Source organism: Vanessa cardui, chromosome 22 (assembly GCF_905220365.1).
Source record: "Vanessa cardui chromosome 22, ilVanCard2.1, whole genome shotgun sequence".
Lineage (NCBI taxonomy): Eukaryota > Metazoa > Arthropoda > Insecta > Lepidoptera > Nymphalidae > Vanessa > Vanessa cardui.
The window spans coordinates 5,372,786-5,392,601 of NC_061144.1; positions in this window are offsets into that span (position 1 = coordinate 5,372,786).

Consider the following 19,816-nt stretch of genomic DNA (forward strand, 5'->3'; position numbering starts at 1 on the left):
TTCAAATGCACTCAAAGTCGCGAGCACAGTTACTGTTTAATAAATCACTCAAACGCATCGATTTATAAAAATGACATAATGCCGATTCTTATTTTGATTTTAGATGCAATGGATTTTAAATCTAATCACACAGCTGTAAAGTTTACAATCGCTTGGTAGATATTGCTAAGGCAATTTAAACTGTCCATGATTGATGAACTCAGATTCAATATTATAAAAAGAGGTTCGAATGATCCCTTCGATGTACTAACGACGTCCCTTTCTATTGCGTCGTAATCCTTCATATATTTTTCTTGATGCGGAAAACGTTTAGAGATTTTAAGCATCATCTTCAATATCGAGATATTGTGTATATCGTCTGTATTATGTTTTTTTTAATATACAGTAATGTTATATGCCTGCAATAAAAGTGGAAAAATTTACAGGCTGTTGTTGTTGTTGTTATTTCGTTGTTGTAAATAAAATTTAAAATGAAAAGTCATATTTAATTATGCGTCCGAAGTTTCATTTTTTTTGCATAGGTGGCAAACGAGCAGGAGGCTCACCTAATGGAAAGTGACTACCACCGCCCATGGACATCTGCAACACCAGGGGGCTTGCAGGTGCGTTGCCGGCCTTTCAGAAAGGAGTACGCTCTTTTCTTGAAGGTTCCCATGTCGTATCGGTTCGGAAAAACCGCCGGCGAAAGCTGGTTCCACAAAGTGGTTGTGCGAGGCAGAAAATGTCTGAGAAATCGCGCTGTTGTGGTTTTTTTATTTTTCATTTCATTTCATTTAAGTGAAAAATTCATTTTTTTTCATTCGTCATTTAAGTGCTATTTTTTCTTGTTTTTTATTCATATAAAAGAATTAGCAATTTATAACGTGGACTATTCCCGCTAGAAGCTCCTGACACAGCTCTCCGTGTCTTGAACTATTCACTCTCCAAACCAGTTTGCTTCAACCTGCTGAATACTTTTGAGGAAATATTTATTTTAAGTCTATTTAGAGACATAAATCAAGTAGACGCTTTGCTGGAAGCGCTTTCAACGCTTAAACCGTCTGGAGTCGAGAAAATGTGTTCGAAATACGAAATGGATAACAAATATTCTTGTAGAAGCATAGTTTCATTAAACATGTTAATTAATGTAACCCTTTCCTAAAAACTATAATTCACTCACTTTCTATCAGGTGAGCCTTCTTTTCGTTTGCCAAATATCAAATAAAAAAATGATACAATTTTATTTTTAAATATAATATATATTTCACTGTATTTATTTATTATGGTTATATCTGGTTTGCACACCCCTATCTCTTTCTATATCTTTTTCTCTCCTCTACCATACCGCCTGGCCACGGGAAATTCGCGGACGCGAATATTCGCGTGGCGCGAACGGCGAAGCGTGTACATTGCTATACGTTTGTTTCATTCGCATGACGCTTCGTCGTTCGCACCGCGCGAATATTCGCGTCCGCGTCGCGTTTTAAGGTTGCCTGGAAAAGATCGCTATTTTAGGGATAAAGTCGCCTCTAGTGCATCTTTCTCAATAGTATCTATATTATTTATTTGTTAGCGTACAATGAAGTGTATTTTGATTTTATATCCTTTGATACAATTGTCAAAACCAAATAAAATCAAAATACAGCATTCCTGCAATCTAAATAGACACATTATTTAGTCGTGTTAAAAAAAGATGTACAAGATCTCTTCAAGGTTTAAAGTAGAGGAAACAGACAGAGTTAGAAAGGGGTAGGTTAGTACATAGCAGTGATAAACATTATATATAGATACAATATAATGAAATAATTATATATTTTCAATAATATATGTATATAAATTAAATTCCAAAATTACGCGTTCAGTCTATCAAAATGTTTTTTTTTTATTTATTTAATAAAAATTTGCAGAGAGTTACTCCCAGTATATATAGCTCCCATGGATCAAAAATCACATAACACCGTTGGTCCTTTGCCGAAACTTTTCTTAGTAGTGGCGATTGTGACGACTTCTATCAGATTACGAGAAAGGCAATAGACAGCGTCACGTAAACTATAGTAATATATCCCGAGCAGTTCGCTGGTCTCCCTCGAGAATAGCCTCCGTGACCGAAATCGGTCAAGAGGACCGTGTTTGGTTTTACGGCCGATCAATTTAACGTGTTATTTATGACAATTTACCTAACGGACAAGTCGTACGTTTATGCCGGATTCGGTCTCCTAGTCAGTGATGTATTCCATCTTTCCAAGGTATGCCCTGGCTTGTCATGACAACAACAGCCCGTAAATTCCCCACTGCTAAGCTAAGACATCCTCTCCATTTGAGACGAATGTTTGGAACATTCAATGTTCCAATGTAGGTTGGTGAAATACACATGTGACAGAATATCTATGAAATTAAGAGTAGGTGTTCTTACGAGGAACACACACAGGTTTCCTCGCGATATTTTCGTTCTGCTGACTACTGACTTGACTACTGCTGTGGACGAAATGAATTATAAACACAAATTAAGCACATGAATAAATCTCGCCTGGGTTTGAACCCGCGATCATTGATTAAGATGCACGTGACTACAAAGAATAACAATTATTTACATTTGGTAAATGATGTTGAGATATATACATTCATATTTATATTCTTATTATTTTTTGTGTCTTCATTATAATTTACAATACAAACTCTTCGCAACATGGAAATTGTACCAGGATATGTACAAAGTTTTATATTAGAATAATTACGACACGACATTTAAGAAACCTGCACGTATCTAATTTCATCGAAATTCGAAAATTGATTTGACATGTGCATTCTACCAACCCGTATTGGAACAGCGTGGTGGAATATGTTCCAACACTCTCCTTAATGGGAGAGGAGGCCTTAGCCCAGCATTGAGAAATTTACCCGCTGTTACTGACTACTACCAAAATATTTAAATTCATTAATTGAAAATATATCTGCAGAATTAAAATCTACTAATCTTCTAGCGTAATTTAACCTAAATATCTTTATTGTGTTAAGATATAAGCAGAAACCGTAATATTTTATACGTGCTTATACTAATTCTAAGTTAGAGGTAATTAACGCTGACTTTATCTTGAATGTTAAAGTCATATAAAGGTTGGGGTGACTTTATTAAAGTAATAGGGCTATGTAAAAATTATTATACTATAATTAAAATATAACATTACATTTATATTTAACATACCTATAATTATACGTTCATGACTTTAATTACAAATAAGTTTTATTGTACATATCCTTAAAATTTTATAATATACAGCATGTTTTAAAAATTTACATACTTGTTTAAATGTATGTATATCATAACAATTAGAATTTTACAAGAGTAAACTTGTATTTGTTATGAAATAATCACCATGTATTCGCATCATTTAGTAGTGTTTTCTTACGACGCCAATGTCTATTGGGAATGGTGATCTCTTACCATCTTGAAACATACCTCCATTTAGAAACTAATTTCATAAACGCCTTCTCTATCTATAGATATATTAGTGATAATCTTCATGCAATAAATAAAAAAAATCTCCAAATCTCTTTAAAATTTACATTGTTTTGTTTTTTAATTGTTTGTTTAAAGAATCGTTAAAGAATGTAGCTTTTCTTGTCTATTGTCTTGTGTTATCAAAATCTTTGAAAAAATTGACGGAAGCTATTTGCTACTAATTTCTGAATCCAAAATATAGATGCATTACAACACAACTACATTTTCCTACGTGTACGTACACAATATCAGTTTGCGTAATTCAAGATAGCTTCAAATCATTATATGAATTTGATTTATGCATCGGTCGAAATTCTTTTTCATTCTACGGATATCCGAAGCAGCATCATCATTACTTGCAGTACTACTCTTTTTTAACTTCATCAGACTTTTCGTTACAATTGGGGTATGAAATCTAGTTTTAATTGAAATTTCTGTAATCTGGTATTACTAATTGTTTATCGTGTTTATTCGAACTGACCCAGCGGGCGTTTTAATGAGATTTCGTGCTCCGGCACCAGTCAGATCTCTCACCCCACTAATTAAGCTGTTTTCTCGTCAGCATCGAGTGTGTTTTTAAAGAACTTTTATTAAGCGAGGATAGAACTTCGAGCTGTGTCTCATAGCTTGTCAGAGCCATGACTCAGAGTCGTCTTGCTCCATACAATGGTTTTGTTAACTGACGACCTAGAAATTATAATTTTTTTCATTAATTTTACTATTTCTCCTATAGTAACATATAACACTAGTATAAATTTATGTAAATAAATGTATTTTCAAATCTTAATTTACCTCTTTTCAAGAAAAGAAAAAGAAAGAAAAATCGACTGTACTAGATATATCACCGTAAAATTGTATATATCATTAGATTATAATCTATCTCGCGAGATTATAAACTATCCATTGATTTTTAATAAAACACGTAAAATTTCAATAGTTCATAATATTACGGATACGTTAGGTTTTTTATTTAATAGATTAAAATCGACCGAATAAATAAATAATGCACTAAAATTGTAAAATTCTTGTTTAAAGTTTACAATCTCGCGAGACAGATTATAATGTAACGGTATTTACTACTGTAGGGAATAATAATCATAATACAGTGAAATAATAATGCGCCACCAACATTGGGAACTTTATATGGCATTTTTATATTGATCTGACTTACTCTGCAAACCGGAAAAACTGTACTGTTTGGCGATAAGTTATGTTGAGTGGGTGGTACCTATCTAGAAGGGCTTTCATCAAGCAAGCCCTTCCAGCAAGAAAGTCACGGCAGGTTAGTAGTATTTAAATGAGGATGACGAGTTACTTTTTACGTCCAATTGCCACAATGCTTGCCTGTTATTTTCTGTGATAAAATCAGATTAAATTTCAATCTTATTTGAATAATTTTTCGGAAATTGAATCAAGCGTTGCGTGTCGTTGCCTTAATTTGGGTTTTCTATAAAAGTTTATAGAAAAAATAAATATATTAACTTTCTAATTATAATTGATTCTGGGTTTAACCCTATCTCATGTAAAATATGGACGTCAGATGAGAAAAATAAATAAATATCTAGTGGTGACCACTTACCTTCAGGTCTATTTGCCATAATGGCATAAAATTATTTCAGATGTCAAGGATTTCTATATATTACTTATTTTTATTGATCATAATAAATCATTATTAATTTAATAAGAGAATAAGAGTCTGATGGTGTATCGCTTTGGTGAACGTCATATTTTATATGCGGTATATTCGAAACTCTAGTGAAGTATACACTCCATCATGAAATGGAGGAATTACAATCAATTCAGTATGAACTGTGATTGAATAAAAAACTTAGCTTAACGTAATACAAATGAAAAACTTGTTTTAACGCTCAAGTCTTAGACTCGATCAGACTTAAGGCGAGTAAAGCTGCGAGCAGCAACTAGTTTATAAAAATATAATCTAGATACGTATCTATATGTGAACGCGTTTACTTCATATAATGGGAAATGTTTAATTAAAAATATTTTCGGATTAGATAGCCCGGTCGTTGAAGCGAGTTTTAAGCTAAATTAATAAGTTCACACTACACCCGTTAGAAGTAGAACAATAACCATAAACATAAACTAATACGACAAACTAAATAAAACAGGCGCGTTTAATCCAAGTTTAACAAGGGTCAAGTCCAACCCAGCTTGTTATAATAAAATGCCAGACCTCAACCGTACGGCCAATTGTAACTTAGTCGTACATAATAAAAATTTTGTGGTATAGCTTTATTTTCTCAGATAAAATAAAAAATTAATTGAAAATATTTTTAAAAATCGAATATTAATACACATACACAAAAAAATTTTTTTTCTTTGGTTATATTTCTTATACAAACCTTTACAACCTTTTTCAACCGACTTCAAAAAGGAGGAGGTTATGAATTCGTCTGTATTTTTTTTATGTTTGTTACCTCATAACTTTTCACTGGGTGGACCGATTTTGAATTTTTTTTTTGTTTGAAAGGTAGTGCTTCCCTTGGGGGACCCCAATTTAATTTTATTCCTTTCCGATTATGGTATCCCTATGAAAACGATATAAGTCTTAAATTTGCATTATGTACTATATGCGCCACAAATAGGTGAATAACTCCAAATTGTGCCAACCAATTTTGATGTTTTTTTTTATTAAGGGTAGTTTGGTGAAAGTTTGGTAAGGTTCTGAGCATAGGATCCATGACAAAGTAACGGCATAGAAGGGAACAGAACAATTCTGAGGAGCACGTTAGCGATCCTCGACAGCGGCTCCAAATATAGAAATAATTAAAAAAAACTACATTACATAATTGTAAATCGACTTTTAAGTAGTCTTCTAATATTTTTCATTTCATTTTACCTAGGAGGACTCTAAAAAATATGTTAAATATGCAATTATTTTTATTACTTTTTAGTACATTTTTATTTGTTTTAAAATAGTGTTTTGATTGAAGTCGGTTTTTCTTTTTGTTAAAATTTTATTTATGGTTTTCCTTGCTGTGTTATAGATATGTGGATATTTCATTACTCCGCTAGTATAAATTAATTAATTTAATATCAGCTTAAAGTTAAATAACTTATTTGTTTCATCTTTAATTTCTACATTCTTTCTTATATTATATTCATACTTTCTTACATCTATTTTTTAATAATTTCATTGCTTCGAATTTATTTTTAATAATATGATCTGTATTATAATAATGTAATATTCTCTCTCTCTGTCATTATTTGTGGATCTTCCTTGTTTCGGTTTTGTCAACGAGCTTTATTACGAATAAGGCACACGCCGTAAAAGATTACATAAGTTTGTTTGTTATAAAATACTGTAAAATAAGAGCTGTTCTTTTATTTTATTGATAGATAAATTTATAAAGCAGACAGTTTAATACAAAATGCAGTCATTATTTATTTATAATACAATTCTACCATAAAGAGAAAAAGAAGAAATATTTATCAAAACTCAAAATATAATAAAAACATTGATATGATACAGTGTTGATCGTTACATAGTATAAAACAAAGTTGCTTTCTCTGTCCCTATATCCCTACGTATACTTAAACATTTAAAACTACGCAACGGATTTTGATGCGGTTTTATTATTATATATTTTTAACAGATAGAGTGATTCGAGAAGGTTTTTGTGTACAACATGGAAAATAAACACTGATAATTTTAGAAGTTCGTCATGAGATGTCGTAAATAAACATATTCTGTAGTATGTGTAACATCAGTATTGCACGGTGCACCCGTTCCAAGCCGGGGCGTTTGGCTAGCTAAATGTAAAACTATTGCTTTGGAAAGAACTGTACGTAGTGTCTATTGAAAAACCGGCATAAAAACTCAGTAGGTAATGATTAATACGATGATTGTATATTATACTTTAAGATAAAGCATTATATATACATTAAAATATTAAAAGACAAATCAAGGTCATAAAAAATTATTCATCAATAGAACGACTTAACAATCAAATTAGTAAATTGAATAAGATTTGATCTAATTACGCTAAGGCGTCCTTCACCTCAATACAAGCTGACAGTATACTAATCTCGTAATTTCTTTAGGCTCGTAGCGCTTAGTTCATAACGCCGAAATTGCGTGGTCTTGGGTTCAAACCCTGAGGCGACAGTGTCATTGGGTGGGAGGGCAAGTACATACACTTATGACGAATATTGGGTACGCAGTTAGGACACGCGTATACTGAGCCAACTTAAGGAATTGTCTCAACTCCGACTCATTTGCGATTCTCCGTCGGACCGAGCGGAGAATCGAAAATGAGTTTTCCACATAAAAGCTGGGATAACTATACTACGAGTTGTATAGTAAAGTTTTTTTTTTATTTATTTTAAACTATAAATCACAATTTAAATTCAAGTCGAACATCATCAGGTTTAACTGTGCGGTATACAGTTGACAATTCGAGCAACATTTACAATCTCTGCTTAGGGAACGGTGGCAAGAAACTACATAGGAAGTTATTTATAATCACTAAATTATTTATTGTGATTTTTGAATTGTGATTCTTTTAGTTGCTTTGTCGGTCTTGGCTTATAAATTGCCAGTGACTTCAAGGTTCAAATAGCGTAATTTTCTGTAAAGACAAGAGTTTAAAGTTAAGAATTAGGAAGGGGTTAAAATGTATATCTATCATATATATTCGTGTCATGCAAAGTGAAAAAAAAAGCCTGTATTTTCATAGCCACAAAACTCAACAAATCATTAATTACGAATTGTTGAAACGGTGAAGAGTTCCTAGCAGTTGGTGTCGTGACCAATCTTCACTGAACGGATCTGAACAGAAATCAAGCTGACCTCGGTGGTCGGCTCTAGTGTACAGCCTCTACAGTGTACAGCGCTGCCTGATGGCAAATGTATTTCGCTTCCGATAATAAAATAGCGCTTTACAATTTCCTTATTAATGAGAACTCTTTACTCTACGCTATATAATGGTATGCCTACATTTGGTCTCCACGAAAACTCTATATCTGAACCAAAGATAACAGCATTATATTTTATCTCGAAAATTAGATGAAATATACGACTTTCGCATTGCGTATGTCCGCAGACACATTTGTTTTATATTGTTCGCAAGAAGAAAGATATTTTATAAGCTGATATTCTCGTGTTGTATATAATTTGGATTACAAAACCCGGTTCCACACGATTCATTGCTACTTAAGCAATATCTACAATACATCGATTCTTGAGGTTACCTGATCTCACGAATCAATGGATTTATATCATAATTTACATTGCATACAATATTAATATAGAGCCGAGATGGTCCAGTGGTAGATTCTGCCACACTAACCCGCATTGAAACAGCGTGGTCGAATATGTTCTAAACCTTCTCCTCAAAGAGAAAGTAGGCCTAATGCTGACTAGCATTGGGAAAATTTACAGGCTGTTGTTAGTGTTACAATATTACAATAAATCTACATCTGAATATTTATATTAAAAATGCATAAAGTTGATAATTTATTAAAGGATGTTAATAATTCTTATGTAAATAAAAGTTATAGCGATGCACTTCGAAAATAAGTAAATTTTGCATGCGTTGGCTGATATAACTTTCGTATGTAGATTTAACATGTTAGCAGTTAAGAGGTATCCTCCGGCTATCCCAATTTAACTAACCTAACTAACAGATTAATAATATAGCACATATGATAATTATGTCCATCAAAATTATATCAAAGTTATTGTTATATAATTAAAATAAATAAAAATAGCTGTTGCCCGTGGCTTTGCTCGCGTGGAAGTTGACCTTATTTACAGGTTAACTTAAAATATAACGTAAGTTTAAGACCTCTTTGGTGTGTTTCTCCCCTTAGGGTAAATTAACTAGAAAAGCTTCAATAAGTATCTTATAATTTATAATCAGTAGCGTGAAAAAAAGTTTCATGCTTCTAACTTCAAAAATTTCCAGACAAATATGTATACGAAATGTCATCTCCTATTTGCCCCTTTAGAGGTTTATTCAGATTAACGCTTATATACTTATCTAATACCCCGAAAATAAATTTTCATGTTTCTAACTTAAAAAATGACAGATGGATACAACCTTTCAACTCTTATTTTACCCCCTTAAATATTAAAATATGAACATAATTTAAAATAAAACTGAACATTGAAAGAAAAATTAAAATGGATGTTAATAGTAGCAGAATCTCTCTGAAATGCATAATACTACGGAGCTATTAGCTAATTGTCTGATGATCTATGGCTTACCTAACTTCCTCTGCCATTGAAATGAACTTGAATTCATATTTTAAAATTATAATAAGAAGTTTTCATCTTTGTTTTGTCTGTCTTAAACTGGGTAATATTTGACTTTGAAAAACCACACCTCCAACTTAAGCCTTCATAATTCAATCTTGGATCCTTGAGCAAACAATTTGGTTTGAGTTTGCGCAAAGATAGGTCTTCAGTCGCTTAGCGACCGACTTAAGTGACTATTCTCACACGGCTTTATATAAATGTAAGGAATAAGTTTCATTGATGAATAATGCATTCAGACTTAAAGTAACAGAGAGACTTTTATTGTTATACTCAATGGCAAGTCCACGATAATTATTTTAAGTATTTTTATATTAAATTTCAAAGAAGGTGATTGGGTTTTGTTCTTATCTGGCTAGCTGATATCCAGATATACCACCAAAGACCTAAACATAGTATTGTTGTGTTTTGCTTTTAAAGATGAGTGAGCTAGTGTAGCTACAGGCACAAGGGATGTAATATTAGTTACTCAGGTGGATGGCACATTGGCAATGTAAAACAGCAGATATTTTATTAAAGCGACAATGCCTATGAATGATAATGACCACTAATCACTCGTATATTTGCCTCGTCGGCCTTTAAGGGAATTTGCGTCTATTATTGCCATTAAAATCATTAGTCAGATAGATTTTACATGAACTCCTTTGAAGACGTAATCTCATTTTTATGGTTTTTCTATCAAAATGAACTAGCGTCATAATGTTTGATTAATTTTCCGTATAAAAAATATTTCATCAATTATTATAAATGTATTGAAGCGTATTTAGAAAATGCATATATTGACGAAGACCTCCATGGTCGAGTAGTAGGTACGGTTTTCATGGGTGCTTTCATTGGTACATGGCTAGTTCAGTTATTTTTTATAGCTTTTCTTTATTAATTTATATTTTTGATCAAATATGATCCTTAAAGATGTATTCATCTTTGAACTCAAATAACAGAATAGAAAATAAGCAATTTTGCTTTATGAATTTTATGCGTCTTACAAATGAAAAATTTAAATTATATTTTCATCATAATATAATTTTTAATAAAGACTCTTATATAAATAAATGACCTTCTCATTCTCATTCTCACAAAAATATGACATGTAAAGTGATAGGGTAATTAATAAGTATTGGACAACATCACCTTCATTAGTCTGATCCCAACGTAAGTAGCTTTACTTGTGCTTGTGCTTTTTTGTTTTATGGAAAATCTGAAGTAACGACGACCCAGACCCAAGAAAACATAGAAAACTAATGTTAATTTTCTACACCGACTCGGTCAGGAATCGAAACCGGGATCTCGGAGTGGCGTACCTATGAAAACTGGCGTGCACTCTACTTGACAACGGATATCAAAAGTCAAAAGAGGGTAATGTCCTTTAGATGTAGCTGAGTTCACAACGCCCCTCCAATATATAATATGTTTTGTTACAAGATACATTTTGAATATGACAAAAATGTCAGAAGAAATAAATTTTCACTCGGTTAAAAGGATTTTATTTCAATGATTTCAATATCGGTTTGTCCTTATTGCTACGGAATCTAATATTGCCTTCTCTTTCTTAAGCACATATGTATATGAAACGCCACTTCTATTTCTTAAAGTTCCTCGTTATGATTTGCCATAATATATTGAATAAGAAATGAACATTAATTGAAACAATATTCGCTATAAAAATGATCCTTAATATCTGCTAAATAGAGGCGAGAATATCAGTTTTGGTCCTTTTGACAGTTAATTTATTCGTAGAGTACATTTAGTCGTTGATATACAATTTTTCATAGAATAATTAAACAGTGGAGCCGCAATTGAAACGTTCAGCCGTTCTTGATCATCCTTGTTGTCTTGTTTCGTTTATTAAATCTTATATACTAATAGCTTAAACCGATTTTTCCCAGTGATTATGAAACGATAGCTACATAGAAAGTTGATTATGGTCTCGTTTGAAGAGATCTAGCCACAGATGTGCAAAAAAATAAAAAGGATTCTTGATAGCTATTTACTAAATTATTGTAATTAAACATTTGTATAATATGAAAGAGTATGAAAATACTGGCCAGTTAGAGAGATAAACTAAGATAAAGAAAATTGCTATCGACAAACTTCAATCCTTTTAAAAAAATGCCTGAGGATTTCCCGCTGTTGGCGCAGTGGTTGTCGCCCTAACCGCTGGGTCATCTCAACTCTACTGGGCCATCTCTGCTCTCCACTTGTAATAATTAAATGATAATGTAGTGCTCAGTATCAAAGCGATTAATCGCATGTATTGTCTCTGACCCTTTTCAAATGAACAGGGTTTCTGCTCCTGTCACGTGGCTTACCTTTATCTATTTACCGTTGGCTCTGATTTCATTTACTTACGTTCTGAGTTTTGTTGTCAAACAAGGTACCCTCATTGTTAGTCATGTAAAGTGATGTTTGTGTGTCATGCGTGTTGTAACAAAATTTACATTAGTATAATAATTAATCCAAATCGTGTTTTATTTTATAACTATTAAACTATTTCAGCGTCAATAGCTTGTTTATTAAAAAATGTTTATCAGTATTATATTTGATAAGTAGGCAGTACCGATAGGCTTCACCCTCTTTTTTATGTGACAAACGATCAGGAGGCTCTCCGTCGGTACCGTCCTCTTGTTTGTTTTCTTTAACTTAATTAAACAAAAAACGCTATTCCATTGTTTTCGTAATCTAAATTGTTATTAGTGTTCCAAATTTAAATCGATTAAAAAAATGTATTCCTTATATAAACATGAAACCATTACAGTTAACATCACAGAGATGAAACATTCATAGTGTCTGGGTAGTTTCACAAAGTGACATAACGTGTAATGTAGCTCTCGAGACTTAGGCCGCAGCCTCGACGACAGCGGGTAGAGGGGTAGGGGGGTGGAACACGAACCTATATTCGTATATAAGCAAAGCGGTATAACCGCAGTGTTAAGGTATATGACAAACCAGCTCTCATTAAAAAGCAACATTAGAACCACGTATAAGGTACGCTACATAAATATTGTAAGTTCTTAAAATAGGAACTTTGTCGTGCTGAGTGGACATTCGTTGTTACCGATGGTAAAATTCTGTTTATTGAGGTAAGAAATAGTAAAATGTTTTTTTATTTACCTCTAGTAATTTTCCAATTTCAATCGAAGAAGGATGAATAAACTAAAATATGGATTGGCTAACAACTCAGATATATTGTACAAAGCTAACAGTTGTCTATTAATATATGTTTACTTGTGATACAAAACAATTCCACTTAAATATTTTAATTTTAATTCCAAGGTTTTGATAACAGCTTCGTAAAGTATCAAGACGCATTATTTCGCAAATACATAACTAATATCATAGACTATTCAGGCTCTTCACCAATCATATCTATTCAAATATTAAAAAATTAATTCAAATATTTGGCTTTTGTTCTCTTCTAGTAAGAATGGACTATACACGTTATGAGCTGAGATGGCCCAGTGCTTAGAAGGCGTGCATCTTAACCGATTATTTCAGATTCAAACCCACGCAAGCACCACTATATATATGTGCTTAATTTGTGTTTATATTTCATCTCGTGTTCGGCGGTGAAGGAAAACATCGCGAGGAAACCTGTATGTGTATAATTTCAACGAAATTAAACACATGTGCATTCCACCGTTGAAACAGCGTGGTGGAATATGTTCCAAACCCTTTTGTTAATGGAAGAGGAGGCCAGGAAATTTCCCAATCTGTTACTTTTTTTTTATACACGTTATACGAACCTTCAGCTTACGAGAGGAATTTTATTGTGTTTATATTTGAATATTCGTGTAAGATACTGGTTGTTACGGATACTTGGTACTAATCTGGACAAAAAATCAAGTATCGATACTTAAAATATATCTCAGAGGTTTCTAAAATAGATTTGTATATAGATCTACTAAAATTACATCTGACACTCCTTAGCTGAATATTTTAATGAAGATATCAGAGATGAAAACTGTGGAATATAAAATAGAACTGTTTTAAAAGAAGCGTTGGAAAAGCGAAGTGAGGACTATGTAATGTCAATGTTATTTTTGAATGGTTTATATACGCCGACCTCTGTGAGTTTGAGGAGAAATTTGATTACTAGAATAACGCCACTCCTAAAAATATACCTTTACAAAAGGATTGATGTGTAATACTGAATATTGTTTTATTAAATATCTGACAATTGAGAAATTTTACTATTGTATCGAGGTTTTTAAGGCCCGTTATTACTAACAGTTTAAATAAGTATATGCTCGCATCTTTCTACTTTTACTTGGTGGTATGGCTTTGTACAAGCCTGTCTGGTAGGTACCAAACAACAGTACTTGGTATTGTTGTGTTCCGGTTTGAAGGGTGAGTGAGCCAGTGTAACTACAGGCACAAGGGACATGATACCTTTGTTCCCAATTGGTGGCTCATTGGCGATGAAAGAAATGATTAATGTTTCTTACAGCGACATCTATATGGGCGGTGGTGACCACTAACCATATGTGCTTCCGCCAATCAATGGCATCAAAAGTCTTATTCTTTGTTTATACAAATAAACCCTGCAAAGTTCCTTTAAGGGATTTCGGTTAAGTAGGATTTTTGCCCAGTAAATCCCCGACGATGGACATTTTCTGCACGGCTTGGAGGGGCTACGGAATTGTTCTGACATAATGTGCTTAATGTTGCGTGCTTATTGGGTGTACTGTCTTCAGTGGAGGAGAGAAACTCGATTCCATCCGTACCTTCTCGGCAGGGTTCCGTAAATGTTTTGCGAGATTCGAAACAGGGCGATACCAAACGCGGCTGGGTTTCTCGAGAAATTGCTTGACTACTAATGCAGTGTAAATACTGTCTACAATAGAGACTCATCAACTTAACCCTACAGTGCATGATTTTTTTAAATGTTGTCAATAAAATATATGTGGTTTTATATAGTGTCTAGAGATAATAAATGGTAGCAATAACAATTAAACTTTATTAATTTTGAAGATATTTATTTTTTAAATTCTGTTCCATATGTGGTACAGTATGCATTAACATATATATTTGGCTCTTAATTAGGAAGATGATCAAATTTGTCCAATCTGACATCGCTATCATAATATATAATTATAAATAAATTACTTCATTATACATTGGTCACATATGAATATATAATATTAAATTCTATCACATTCGCCAACCCAATTCGTGTGTAGTGATATAATCACCAAACCATCTACATACACAAATTATTACAAACCTTAATGTAGTAGTGAAAAATATTACATATTATACATATGAAAACGAAATACCACTCAATCAATATTGTAAAAACGATAACACCCACAAACTTTACTTGGTGGTAGGGCTTTGTGCAAGCCCGCCTGGGTAGGTACAACCCACTCATCAGATATTCTACCGCTAAACAACAGTACTCAGTATTGTTGTGTTCCGGTTTGAAAGGTGAGTGAGCCAGTGTAACTACACACGGCACAAGGGACATAGCATCTTAGTTCCCAAGGTTGGTGGCGCATTGACGATGTAAGGAATAGTTAATATTTTTAACAACGTCATTGTCTATGGGTGATGGTGACCACTTACCATCAGGTGGCCCATATGCTCGTCCGCAAACCTATCCCATAAAAAAAACTTGAAATTTGGCAGGCAATTAACCTCTTGTAGGTGTAAACATCCGCCATGAACGGATTTTATGAATCTTTTCTTAGAAGGTAAAAATCGGTTCGAAAGTTTTTATTACATAAATTTCGCGCGAGTAAAGACGCAGTTTCAGCTAGTAAATATATAGTACACCACATTCCCAGAAATCTCTTCAATTAAAACTCGATCTGTTTGTCATCTTTCTCTTTTATTTAAATAGAGTTATGATTAAAACGTCAAAAGTAACCAGTGTTTATATGAAACGGTTGTATTTATTTAATACAAGTTTGCTTATAAAAGAGTTGTTTGGATAATTTTAACGACTCGAAAAAGCAAGAATTTAATTACGAATCTATATAGCAACTTACATTTCCTCCAACCATCAAAATAACTAGATGAAAATCTTTTCAAAGAGGAGCTCAGAATAGACTGGATGCTTTAAGAATTTTACTTATATACACATGGACTTAACTAGTAGTAGATGTTCTATGTAGGTCCGATTGTCATTTATTTTGTTCTGTTTGGTATATCAACAATACAAGAAACAGATATATCCTACACGTTTTAATTTGTTCAACACAAGTAATATTAACTGCTACATATTGGAAAGGTGAAAGTAAACTTGTGTATTTGTTTGTTTGTTACTCTATAACGTATTAACTATTGATCATTATCATGTACACACACGTGTCATGTATCGTCAAAGGTATTTATCTGTTAAGCTATTTTAACACCGTAAAAACACCAGCTCTTAGAAACATATGTATTTGAAATAGCAAAGGCATGCAAAATACGTTTATTTTATCAAACGATCCCAAAAGAGTTTGTATTAAGCAAACTGCTCTGTTGTCCTATTACTTATATGTTTACGATAGCCTTCTGGCGATATTTGGTGGAAAGTATCGTTTGCAAACATTTATGGCATATCCCAAAACTATCCTTCAGCGTGGATACGAAAAAGAAACAACTGTATCAGGTTTTTGTATGAATAATATTTACTTCTCATCTTGAAATCAAATATCAAAATATACTTTATTCAAGTAGACTTATACAAGCAGTTTCGAATCGTCATTAAAAAACTTTTTCAGTGAACCACCGGTTCGGAAAGTAAATTCCATCAACATTTAAAAATACAGTCATGTTAGTTAATTACAATGACATATTTGTGTAATTCATTGTCTATTATATATGTAATTTTTTTTCTGTACCAACCCGCATTGGAACAGCGTGGTGGAATATGTTCCAAACCTTCTCCTCAAAGGGAGAGGAGGCCATTGGCCTAGCAGTGGGAATTTACAGACTGTTGTTATTGTTGTTGTTGTTGTTATTCTGTCTGGAAGTCAACAAATATTAATTCCAACCTTTTTGATCATCGTATTTTGTAACGGTAAGCATCAAACCGGATTTCATATAATCTTTTTCTTTAAACTGTCGTTATTAATTTTATTTTATAAGTTTAGTCTACTACAGGTATCGCACTACAAAAGACTACTACTATAAAAACATACCAACCTGTTTTATCTTGGTGTGCGCGACAGTTAAGTTTAATACTCGCAAAACGTCATATACCGCAAAACATGTGAAATTAGACATATACAGTTTTCCTCACGATGTTTTTCTTCACCGCCGATTACGAGATGAATTATAAACACAAAATCAAGCACATGAGTAATCAGTGGTTCACGCGTTCTAGCCACTGACCTATCTCGGCTCTAAACCCTTGCTTTTAAATAAAGAAAAATTCAAAAGTGTGTCGAGTAATTAACATTAATTTTGTGTGAATTTTTCCTTACATGCATTCGACGAAGCCTTTACAAAAGTTCTTGAGCTAAGTTGAGGTTTAATTAGCAGATTTCTGCAACGCTTCCAAGACTACTATTAAAATGCCTCGCGTTTTTGTTGGTTAAATTCTTGGACCGTTATTTAATTTGCATTATATAAAACATTTTATCTTTTATATAACATTTGAAAAATTACATTTGAAAGATGCCTTTTTGACAAACCTGACTGACTATAATATTAGTCACTCAGAACGGAGACTAACCAGCTGTCTAGAAAAATGACTGCTCAAGCGTACCCATCAATCCTCAACATACATTCCGATGGAATTCAAATTTGAGATAAAGAGAGAGGGATGGGTTACCAATTGTAAAATTAAGTTTACTAGCGACCTGCCCCAACATCACACGGGTGACAAACTGATACTCAATACTACTACAGATTTTTTTTATTTCTTTACTATATAACTCTCGAATCACTTTTTCTATAAAAAAAACCGCACCAAATTCCAATGCTTAATTTCAATGATCTAAGCATACATAGGGACAAGCAGCGGTAAGCGACTTTGTTTTATACTATGTTAATAACTTCTACCAAATACATGATATTTTTCATATAAAATTCAACTGTCTCAACCCATAATTTGGATGCTAGCATTTTCTGGTATCTCAAAACATAATATTCCATTAAAATACCAAAATACTAAGAATAAATTGCCTAAATTATTAAAATCTAAATCTTGAGCACGCAAATATATTGATTTATATCATAATTGTAATCCCACCTGCATTGATATGAATAAATATTTATAGATCTCAAAGGTTAACAAACGATCAGAGACAGAAATGTAAATAAACACTAATGCGAAGTCAAACAATACATTATGTTAATTAATAATATGCTTTATTACAAAGTGGTAGAATCAAAAATCAAAGAAGCATGTTGACATGTCGTTGACCAATTGTAAGGAAATTAAGGGTTTGCTATCAATTGATATAAACCTCAATAACACCTTCGCACAATGTTAGTATAAACTAAATCATTATTCTCTATGGATTTAAAACGTATGCCCTTAGGTCGTGGGCGTTAGATATCTCGGATCAAATGGTCCGGTGGAAGATGACAATGGGATAAGGATTTTTAAAACGAGTAAAATTTAAGAAAGATATAATAATAGTCGCTTTTAATCACAATACTTTTGTATATTATATAATTTAATATATGATATACTTGTTTTTACTAGAACGAAACGCTCAAAATCGCTTGTAAAACCACAATATACTGTTAGTTATTAAATAAAACTAAAAAATAATTATATAAATTTGAAGTACGTATATTATTCACAGACCTAAGACCACCGCTTTAGAAAAATCTATACTAAATGTTTCTAAATATTAACCGCCCCGAAATATCTTGTAGCACCTTAACTTTATTTGAATACTTGCCTCCAGGTAGTTTTTAATAAAAATATAAACTTTAAGTAAATATTGTAAGAAAATTTGTAGCAAACAATCTTGATGAATTTAAATTTGTTGGATTTTTGAGATCTGATGTATTTTTTCGAAATGTATAATGCTTTAATTGTATATACTGAGCCTGATGATTCCTATTAACAAAATAAGAATTTTATTCAGTTCAATTTTTTGAATAATTAAATTATATAAAAAAATCGCTAAGTGTTCTATTTTCACGTACTGCGTTACTGCATCACGCTAAGGACTCGGTAATTTTTCACACGTTTCATATGATTCGTAAATTTATAAAACAGCTGATCCTAATTCTAAATAAAAACAATATTCATCTATTTTGATAAAAATGTTTTTTTTTTTTTTATATGATTCCATTTTTAAATATTCTAATAAAAATAGCAACTGAAACATCAATAAAATCTATTTTTAAAAGTACAGAGTATGTTATAACTGAATTTTATGTTTTGATAATTTTTTTAATTTTTCCTTGAAAATATTTTATGTGCGAGATTTTTTTTTTTCTTTTATATTCTTGGCGGTCTTGCATCGTACTACTTATCAAGTCAATCTTTTACATTAGTTGTGGATACAGTAAAATCGAATGCAGCATCAATGAATAATAAATGTCACAAGTGACATATCCGATGCTTAGATTTTTATTATTTCTTTTTATTTATTTTCACTCATATATAATTACATTTTTAAATACAAACATATAAAATATATTTAAAAATATAAAGATATACAGAGCCCAACCAGTGGCGGGAACTGTGACCAAGCCACCGGTGGTCAGGGCTCCAAAGAAAGTAACTTCCTCAGAATACGCGCCGTGCCGAGGAGTACCGCCTTCTGCATCAGACCCTTGACCCAGCTGCCTAACGAGAGCCTCTTAAGGTGTTGGTCGAGGCTCTGGGCTATTAGGCCATTCGCTGAAACAACTATCGGCAAAATAACTGCTGTATCCACATCCCACATGTCAACAACCTCGTGAGCTAAGTCAATATATTTTATAATAATACATTATAGAGTCAGCTGGTTAATTTGTGTCCTACAAAAGTTGTCTCGAAGCCTTGGTCGGCTACACTGCTTCAATGTAGGTTGATGGAATACAATAATACTTACAATATGTAAATGAAACGAAATGACGTATTCGAATGATTTAAATAGCATAATTAATTTGTAAACCAA